Source organism: Akebia trifoliata, chromosome 11 (assembly GCF_017979445.1).
Source record: "Akebia trifoliata isolate Shusen 1 chromosome 11, ASM1797944v1, whole genome shotgun sequence".
NCBI lineage: Eukaryota > Viridiplantae > Streptophyta > Magnoliopsida > Ranunculales > Lardizabalaceae > Akebia > Akebia trifoliata.
In genome coordinates, this window is record NC_141385.1 from 48,917,422 (window position 1) to 48,928,190 (window position 10,769).

Genomic DNA, 10,769 nt, shown 5'->3' on the forward strand with positions numbered 1-10,769 from the left:
CTTCAAGAGGGGGAGATACAGCTGATTGGTCTCTTTCTCCTTTCACTTCAATGGTGCTCTTTATTTTTAGAAATAAAGTACTCACGACAATTAGACATGCGGTAAGAATGACATCAACAAGAGGGGGAGATACAGCTGATTGGTCTCTTTCTCCTTTCACTTCAATGGCGCTCTTTATTTTTAGAAATAAAGTACTCACAACAATTAGACATGCGATAAGAATGACATCAACAATAAAAATCTTTTCTTTCTTGCCCGTTGCTCAAAAATTTAATTTTAAATTGTGTTGGATCTCGAAAAAAATGTATTTACGGGCATGGACGAGCCACCACGTCAAGATGTCTCGCATGTGTTCTCCACTGAAGTCACTCCGCATTAATCTTTATTTCTTTAGATTTCAAATTTAAAAAAAGTCGTTGGTCCCACATTCATCATCACATTGAGAATCCAACAACATATTCTGTTAGATTTCATAAAAATAGTTATATTAAAAAGAAAAAATTTGAACTTAATTCAAGGTATTGAAAATGGGATGACCAACGAGTACTCAAATTTAAAAATAAAATTCAATGGTGAAAAATAACCATTTTTTAAAATATAATTTTGTCCTCTACAACTCCATTGCATCAGATCATGTTTTTTAATGTCATAGGAGGTGATTAGATCAGAAAGTTTTTTTTTTTCACTACAGATAAGAGACAAAGAAAAGGGGCATCAGGAGCTTGCGCCAAAAACATCATGTTATCAAAATTCATATTTTATTCATATTTATGCCCAATTTGATTGTTGGCCAGAATAATCATGATATTTTTTTATACTCTTGTAATGAGAGATGGGTTTCAACACCAACATCTCAATTTCAAAAATGCCCTTACCATACCATTTAAACTTAATATAATCATATCATTTTGATAAAAAAAATCAAGAAAGTTGCAATCTCGCATCTAGAAAATTGCAATTCCACATTTTAAAAAATCACATTAGTTATTTTATAAAAATAAAAAATATCTTTTTTAATTATATAATCTTCAAAACCATCCTTTAATTAATATTTTAATTTACAAATAAATCTTTGAGAGACATGAACGAGCCACCTTCTAGTTTACATGAAAAAAACCATATAAATGAAATTTGAATATATGTATGAACATGTGTTTTCATGGAAAAATCATAATTAGTAACATAATCACAAAATTCACCAAACTTTTAGAATAAATTGAAAGTTTTTTGTAAAATAAGAGGAAACGAAACCGATTTAACGGTTGAATAATTGATTAAAATGCTAATGCACTGATTAAATCGGTGATTCACCAATTATTTAAAAAAGACTGAAAAATTCATGTAGAGACTTTCACCAAAAAGTGTAATTTTGTAGATCCACTGAGATCACATATTCCTATTGGTCCGCATAGATTGAAGGACATTCTAAAATTACAAAAATATCCATGTTATTCCACTTAGGATGTCCTTCAAAACACGTGGACCAATATTAAGAATGTGTGGTCTCGGTGCAATCTCTAAAATGTCTGTATCCAAAATCTTATTCCCACAAAGTCTGCACCTGGGGCAATTTATAACAAAACCGTTCTATTTTCTGACACATTTAAACCTTGTAGGTTTTTATAATTACAGGTCTACCTCTAAACTTTGGAAATTATTAAAATATTATAAAGAAATTTAGAAAATTCCTCAAGAATAAAGTCAAGTCATATTCTTGTCCATCCAAAATGTGAATTTACAAAGTATATGAATTCTACCTTGACTTGAACAAGTCCATCCTAAATAATTGGTCAAAAGATTCTTGAATCTTAATCATAGAGTGATCAGTTGCCAAAATTTTTGTGAATTTTTTTTCTTTTCATTTTATATGAATAATCGAATCGACCCCTCACCAAATAATCGTTGAATCGAGCTTTGTTGCTATGATTAACAAAAGGAAGTTGATAGCCTCAATCGCTGGTGTGGCTCTCTATGAAATAGATGACTGAGTTGTTATGAGGCTAAAAAAGTCCTAATATTTTTTTTTCCCATCATATTGGTAAAAAGTTATCTTTGCATTTCATTCTTCAAGAAAATAATATCTCATTTCGACTTGTTATTTACTCACAAATACCCACAATGTCTCATCTTCACGAGATATTTAATCACAAATATCTCTAGATTCATATTACACAGATCTCAAATAATATTATTCAATGGTCATGATATAGGGATGATGATGCAGAAACGTGGGACATCACCAATGTCTCATACATTTCTATTTTATTTTGCTTGGTGGGAGTAGTGATTAGTTTAAAAAGGGGTTCAAGATTTTTAAACCTAAAACCTTAGAACAACCTCGACAAGGTCTTACCAGTCGGATAAGTGGTCCTTCTTTCCCCAGTGTGACATGATATGTGGTAGTAAAAGATGAGATATGTTCTTTCAAGAGTTTGAATGATTTTCATTTGGAAGGGTCAAGATATTTTAAATGTTTGAAAGCGTAGTTAAGTAAGACAAGGTCTTCTCCGCATGGTGTCGTTCATTGGTCGGAATTGACCGCAGAAAGTTGTCTGTGAGGAAAAATTTTCATGGACTTTTCTCCCTAATGATATTGTTTAATAGTTTTTATGTACGAAACTTTTGACTGAAATTCTTGCTTTCTCATATGACATTTGGAGTTCTAAAACAAAGTAAATTATCAAAACGCCCACATCTTCTTTATTATATGCAAAACTCTTTGCTTTTTCTTCTAAAAATAGGGATACTTAAGAAAAAAGTACTCTTGACAAATTTACGTTTCTGACTTACTGTTCATTTTAATTACTAAAACGTAAACAATAAAACGTCAAATTCTTTATCGTTCTGAATATTCACTGTTTAATAATTAAAACGAACAGTGAGCTGGAGGCGTAAATAACTCATTTTCAGCTCACAAAATGGTAATTCACCCAAAAAATTAGTCCTCTTCAACCCAATGTTTTAAAAACTAAATCGATGATTGAACTGTTTTTTTTTTTTTTTTAAATTAGTCGGACCATAGTTGAATCTTATAGGATCAATTTTTAGTTACAAATATATATATATATATATATATATATATATATATATATATATAGATATATATATATATATATTATATAATATAAAATTCGCAAAAGCCTATAAGTCATTAATTGAACTGATTTTATTAAAAAAATCGATTAGATATAATCATGGTCTGATTATAAACAGTACTTCAAACTTTATGACAAATAGTTTTTAATCGATTTTAATCTCCAGTAAATAATCTTTGATTTTGTTTCAAAAATCTATTTTCTACTTTTCAAAAATCGTATCTTATTCTTTTAAGACTTGAGGTTGGTGGAGAAATATGATCTCAGGATCTATTAGAGGGTAGAAGAAATAATTTATCCTAAAGGACGACCATGATGCGTTTAGGAAGAAAAAATGGAGTGGTTTTCTAGAGATTGAGATGAGGGCATTTATATCATTTTCTACCAATCTCTTAAGAAGGCCAAGGTCAAGGGTTATGTAGTGAATTTGAAAACGAGGGAACATTTCCAATAAGAATAAAAAATAAATAAATAAAATTGTGCATGAAACAATCAATCAATTAAAATAATCAATCGAATCCCTATGAACCAATCACAAGAGGTTCCATATATTAACCTTAATTTATACAAAAAAAATACTCATGTTAGGGAAGCTCTCCACACATGCATTGTCTTGCAATCGATCAATCGTGAATTATATGAAATTCAAGAATGACTTTTGTGTACTTAAAATAATTCTCGTTCGTTATCCGTTTGAAAACTCGGGGATGGATGTGGAAACCACCTTTGTAAAGTATCATATTAGTTGATGGAAATAAAATATTCCATTACATGTCATTGAACAATTTATAGAGCAAAGGCATAAAATTTAAGCTGTCACTAAGCCAAATTGCCATCTACTTTTTCATTTAAATTTAATGAAAAAATTTCTCTGTTCATGAACAAAGTCACCTCCAAAGCCATGTGTCACTAGGGGGCAGATTTCAAGTGGGGGCACTTGCCCCACAAGAATTTTCGAAGTCCATGGATTAGTAGTTATTACAACAGATTTTAGTGGCTGATAAAAAATCTGCCACTATGGTCTCCCTCAATTTTTTTTTCCCTCTTTTGTTGGCTCCACACAATTATTTTTTTTCACTCTTAATTGCCCCCCATCTGAGCAAAATCCTGGCTCCGCCCGTGGTGGCACAACATTGTCATGAAGTCAGTACTTTTGACCCCTCTTCTATTTAATTGATTTCAACACCGCCATAGGGATTGATGACTATTTATTTGAAATACCCCCACCTGTCATTAAACTGATGGCCCCCCTTTAACCATGCTGATCCCCACCCTTCCAAATTTTTTGGACGATTGAGGCATCCCTATATTAATTTGATGGATATTTTAGATACCCCTGGATTTTCTAAGTTTGACATGCCCCTTTTGACCCTTGTTTTTTTTTTTTTTTTTTGTCTACCTCATCTAAACTGAAAAAAAGAAAAAAATTCTTACTAAAACAAATACCTTCAAACTCTCTACCTCTTTAGTAAATTAATTTTTATTTATTTAAGTTCATCGTCCATCCATCGTTTTGAACATCGCTTAAATCACTTGCAGAAAATCCTAACTTTTTTTTTTTAATCAAAATTAAAATTCTCATCATCTTTTACTATAAAAAATCCTATCTTATCTAAGATTTGAAGATTAAAGTAGATTAATCTTAAGCTTTTAAGATGATGATGAACTTGATAAATCCTTCTTACGAGGGATGTTATAGATCTTCATTGCACCTAACCAAACCATCTCAACCATATTTCTCTTAGTTCATCGCCTATTAGAACTACTACTACATTTTCATGAATGCATAGATTTCTAATTTTCTTTTTTGATCTTTCCACCCAGCTACACTTTAGACTTCCAACTCTATTCTATGGGCTACATCCTCAAGTATCTCCATCTTTATGGAACTTGACCCATTATGCAAAACCATAATTGAATTTTCAATAGATGAAAGCATAATAACTCAATGTTACTAGCATAGATGTGATAATTTGATTGGTAGAGGCACACATATTACAACTATTATGACTAGGTCTGAACTCATGCACACCAAATGTAATACGTGATAATCTTGATTTTTTCAGTGGATATATGGCACCAGAGTATGTGTTGAGAGGCTACCTAACTGACAAAGCAGATGTCTACAGTTTTGGAGTTGTCGCCTTGGAAATTGTTAGTGGGAGGAGCAATACAAGTCATAGGTCACACAATGTAAAAAAAAAAGCCCAAATTTGACAGTCTTGGACGTCAAATTTCATAAAATTCGATGGACAAAAGGGTCGAATTGGCGTCGAATTTTCATCGCCAATTTTTTTTTCGACGGGTCGAAACTGTCAAACAAATGAAGGATGGGAGAAATTCGACAGCTCTAGGCCGTCAAATCTGGAAATATCTAGAATTTCGATTGTCAATTTTTATTTCGACGGGTCGAAAAACTGTTCAAACAAATGAAAGGATGAGAGAAAATTCGACAGCTCTAGGCGTCAAATCTGGAAATATCTAGAATTTCGACGGTCCTAGACCATCAAAATTTAGTTCTAAAATTCGTGGGCCATGGCCCATCAAGTATTTTTGTCGAATTTTCCAGTTTTCACGTAGTGTCAATAGTAGACGGCATTTATCTTCTCAATTGGATAATTTAGATTTATAATCCTACTATTATTTTATTATTTTTTTTGCTTATAGTTAATGAGCTCTGCATGATTGTACTTGATTTCCTTTTTTCTTTTCTTTTTTTTCGGATGGCATTTTAGGCATTGGTTCTCAAGGAGAGAGGAAATTTAATGGACTTGGTGGATCCAAGTTTGGGATCTGAATTCAACAAGGAAGAGGTCTTGGGATGATTAATGTGGCTCTCTTATGTACTACTGCATCTTCCATACTTTGGCCTACAATGTCTGCGGTGGTGAGCATGCTCGAAGGTAGAACCGTTGTTCAAGAATTAGTTTCTAATCTGAGTATCACTTGTGATGATTCAAAATTTGAAGCCATGAGAAACTATTTTCAACAAATCCAAAGTCCCAGAATGAAGGAAAGTCAGATCCAGAGTGAAAGTTATATGTTAGATGGTCAGTAGACGTCTTCCCCGTTGACCAAAGAATAGAGCAGTGTGTGTGTGTGTACACTCACATGGATGTAGTTATCCTTTTCATTTATAATGATTTTGCCCAACATGAATGTAAGTTCATGAAAACTAAGCTTTTATTTGAAAGAAAGATACATTGGGTGCTTGCAGGTTTGAACATTTTGATCTCTCCCAATGAAGTTCACACTTATTCTAAAACATGGGCTATTGTGACTTTCTTACCATGGTGTACTTGTTAGTTTTAAAATTTTCCATTTATTATTTATTTAGTCAAAATAGTCTTAAGGATTGTGTTTTTATTTTCCCTGCATTTTTTTACTTTTATTTTAGAGCGTACCACTCAATTCAAGGAGTGGAATTATGTGTAAGGTGTGTAAATTATGTTTTTTCAATTAAAACTCCTAGAAAGAAACGATTTAAAAAAAAAAAAAAAATCTTTTAAGTGTTAAAATGATGAAAAGGCTTTCATTATATGCAATGATCTATTTGAAATTAATTTTTTTCAAGGTTTACTAAAATACCATTATACAAGGACAACGAATTCTTATCTGTAGCGTCATATAATTATAATATAAAATTTAGAGTAATTTATTAAAACTCCTTGCGAAATGGGGGATATTTGTATTCCCCCTTGACAAATGCAAGATGAGGTCTACTCCCTTGACTTTCGTTGATCCGGTCAAATCATTAACAAAAATAATAATCAGTTAACAGAGATGGTAAAATCTCAAAAATACTCTTATGTGTTGAAATTACGAAAATATCTTTCAATCAAAGCAACTCAATTGTGTTCGATGTAATCACTCTAAAATCAATAACCTTGAAAACCTTTTTTCGACCAATTTCTTATCGATCTAAACCTAAACTTTGTTATTTTGAAGTTTAATGTCATCGTTTCTAACCTTTTCTCATTATTTTCAACTCAATTTCATATTTTTCAACCTAATATCAATGTGTTTATCACCAATTTCATCGTTTTCATCTCATCCCAAAGACATGTTTTGACCCAATGCTACAATTGAAACCAGAAAAAAATTAGATTAAAATAAAAAATTGTGAAAAAAAAATATGAAACAATGAAGAAAATAAAATTAGTAATATCCCCTCCTACATATAATATATATATATATATATATATATGTGTGTGTGTGTGTGTGTGTGTGTGTGTGTGTGTGTGTGTGTGTGTTAGTTCTACTGCCGCCCGTGTACGCATAGTAAAAAACATACAAACAATGTTTTTTCATGGAAACTTATTTTTTGAGGATAAAATGGTTGAAAGAATTCACATGAGAGCTAAAACCTCCACCTATTCCATGAAAAATGAGATTTGTAACTTAATTAATTAAAATTTATCATAAAATCGAAATCGAATTCAAAGATGCTAACAGTAGGATTTCAAAGTAATGAGTTTAAGGAATAGAAACATAATACTCTCGAGAATATTCCAACAATAACAAATATAAATCCAAACTAGTGAGATATGATAAAAATTTAACTTCATCTTCTTCAAAAAGATGGAGTTGGATTGTCTTTTAATCCAATGGTGTGAAATATTCTAATTCAACAGTTGAGATTTGATTTGATTTTTCAACTAAAACAATGACATTTTAGTAATTTAAATGGTACAAGGGTAGTTTGGCTATTCACACCATAAACCATCACTAGAACAAATGTTGGTAACAATTTAATCGGGTCAACGAAAGTTTTTTGAGTAGACCCCATCTTGCATTTCGGGAGGTGGTGCAACCCTAATTCCACCAATTTCATAGGGGGTGTTACTAAAATACCCTAAAAATTACTTCTTTTTTAAAGGAATTTTAGGGAAAAATGATTACTTAGACTTTGTGATATCAAAATTGCAATAAAACATAACTTTTAACCAGTAGAAATTGAAAAAGAAGAAAAGAAAATGTTAATGAAATCAAGAAAGATTGAGTCATTATTAAGCTAGATGCCAAAAGGGATATAGAGTCCTTGATTAGTAGTAGACCAAAGAGTCATTTGTTAAGTTATCCACTACTCGATTGTTAGATAAGATTGGTTAGGATCTCTTAAGATAGAGATCATTCCTTTGTAATGTTAATCTACTTTGTATTTAAGTCTATTAATAAGATATCTCAGAACTCATCAATTTACGATAAGATTTTACAAAAATTATGTTATGTTTCATAGAAGGATGTTAGATGATTTTTATGAAGAAAAAAAATGATAAAAGAGTTGTTAACACATATTGATTGGGTTCTATAGAAAAAACTTACCTCTCACTTAGGGAAACTAAATAAAAGCAATTCCAACGAGACCCTCCTTAGTTTTTAGGCATTTCATCATGGAGAGTCATTTTGGATATTTAAGAGGTATGCACTCCAACTATGCTATTTATAATAGCTCTATATAAACCTACAACCAACGGTCATCTTCAATTGCCGCTCAAAAGTAGAGAGAGAATCTCTCTATTTTCTTTTGTCTATTGAAAAGTTCCTCTTCAAAAATATTTTAAAATAGGTGGAAGCCAAATATTAGATGCAGAGTGCGTTAGAGTCCCTCTCTAACTCTTCTAAATGGAAGTTGGGAGAGGTGCAAGACCGATCCCAAGTGCATTTGGAGTTGCACTAAGGGGTGTGCATTTTACATTTTAATAAACACATGTTAGAACGATCGTAAAATGTAAAATGTAAAATGATTTAATAGCTTAACATTGTCACTCCTTAACAACAAATTCTCACTTGTTCAAACACGCTACAATCGTACCTCGCAAACTATTAGAACGATCGAAGATTCGAGTTTTGAATAAAGTAGAGAGATTTACCTGACAGGCCCAACTATTGCATTTTTATTACAAAAACTCCAAGAGAGCCTTGATTTATCAAGTTTGTTACCGACCAAACCCCACTTTTATCAAGTTTGTTATCAAGCAAACCACGGAGTGGGGATCTGCACGTCTTAAAATTCAAATTTATGATGTTAATTTGTTATAACTTGGAGTGGATTCTAACTGCATTTGTGGCATCCAAAAATACAATCTGATGCCACAAGGTTTAAAGGATAAAATTCTAAGAACTTTGAAAAGAAAATATTAGTTTCCATTGTTAAACTTTAATTTTAAATTTGGGAGTTCAGTAATTATCCATTTTCAACACATCAATCAAACTCAAAAATGATGTTTTTTTGAGTTTGAGTTTTTCATAAAACCTAAAAGGCTATATTGATGGATTGCTAATTTGATTACCCATGTGGGCATAATAAATTTTGAAATCTTACTAAGTCATGGTAGCATGATTAGTACAATAAGATTAGTTCAAATAACAAACTTGATAAAGTAATATAGTTTGTGTAATTAAATTGAATAATGCTTCAATGACTTCAAGTTGGAGTTCAAATAAAGAAGTGCAATATGAGATTCCAGCCACACGTCACTCCAACCTGACGTCACTTCTTGAGGTCCATCTTTAAGAGGTGTAACCTCATAAAATTGTCCAATAAATTAATTAATAAAGTAAATTTGTTGAGTTAGTCAATGGTCATAATCAAAAGCAGGTGGGTGATGGAAAAAAAATGATTTGCGAGGTCAGACATCAATAATTGCGTACAGACGTAAAAAGTCGTGATTGATGGCTGGACCCACATACATTAGAAGAGTTAGAGATTACATCCATCCGTATCTTTTCCTTTTCACTTCAATGACTCTCTTTATTTTATTATTATTATTTACAGAGATTTACTGGCAAACCTAGCTATTTCACTTTTATTACAGTAATTCCTTGGAGTTCTGACAACTCTAAGAGAATCTTGTCTTGTGAAGTTTGTTACCAACCAAATCTCACTTTTATCAAGTTCGTCACCGAGCAAATTTTTGGAGGGAGAATCTACGTCATAAATTTTAGATTTATGCGATTAATTTATTACTTAAGAAATCTTATAATTGACTTAAATTACATCAATTTGTGAGATCTAAAAACATGATCTGATGCATAAGATTATAATGGAAAAATTCTAAGAATTTGAAAAAAATAAATTCATTTTTATCGTTGAATTTTAATTTTAAATTTAGGAGTTCGATAACCATCCACTTTCAACATCTACGATCAAACTCAAGAAGTTTTTATTTTTTTATTTTTTTCTTTCGAATCTATGTTTCTCCATGAAATCTAGAAGGATGTGTTGTTATATTGCTAATTTGACTATTGATGTAGACCATACAACCTTTAGTAAGATTTGAAATCTTATTAAGTTGGTCATGGTAGTCGAATTCATAAATTAAGGTCTGTGCATGTAACATACTCATAAAGTGTATAAAGTAAGGGACTTTATATAAATAAAAAAATTTGCAGCAAATAGGTTTACCAAGTAAGTCTATTTTTTATTCATTAATGGCATGTTTGATTATCAATAGAAAGTTGATGAAAAAAAAATATTTTTTCTATGAAAAATGAGTTTTGAAAGTATATGAATGTGTATTTTCATGGGAAAGCCTAAGGATGTGCCCAAGATAAATGTAACCCTAGAAAAAATTGTACTTATCCAGGTAATGTCAGCATTGATATGTGGTTTTTACCTCTCTTCTCAACCATCTGACCAATGGAGAGTCTCATCCATGAGTTGAGGCTAGA

General features: G+C 31.3%; 1 pseudogene; it reads left to right on the forward strand.

The window, feature by feature from the left end:
- Window positions 1-1,495: 1,495 nt before the first annotated feature.
- Window positions 1,496-6,153, forward strand: LOC147392343 (putative LRR receptor-like serine/threonine-protein kinase At1g07650 pseudogene; annotated as a pseudogene).
- The last annotated feature ends 4,616 nt before the right edge of the window (window positions 6,154-10,769 follow it).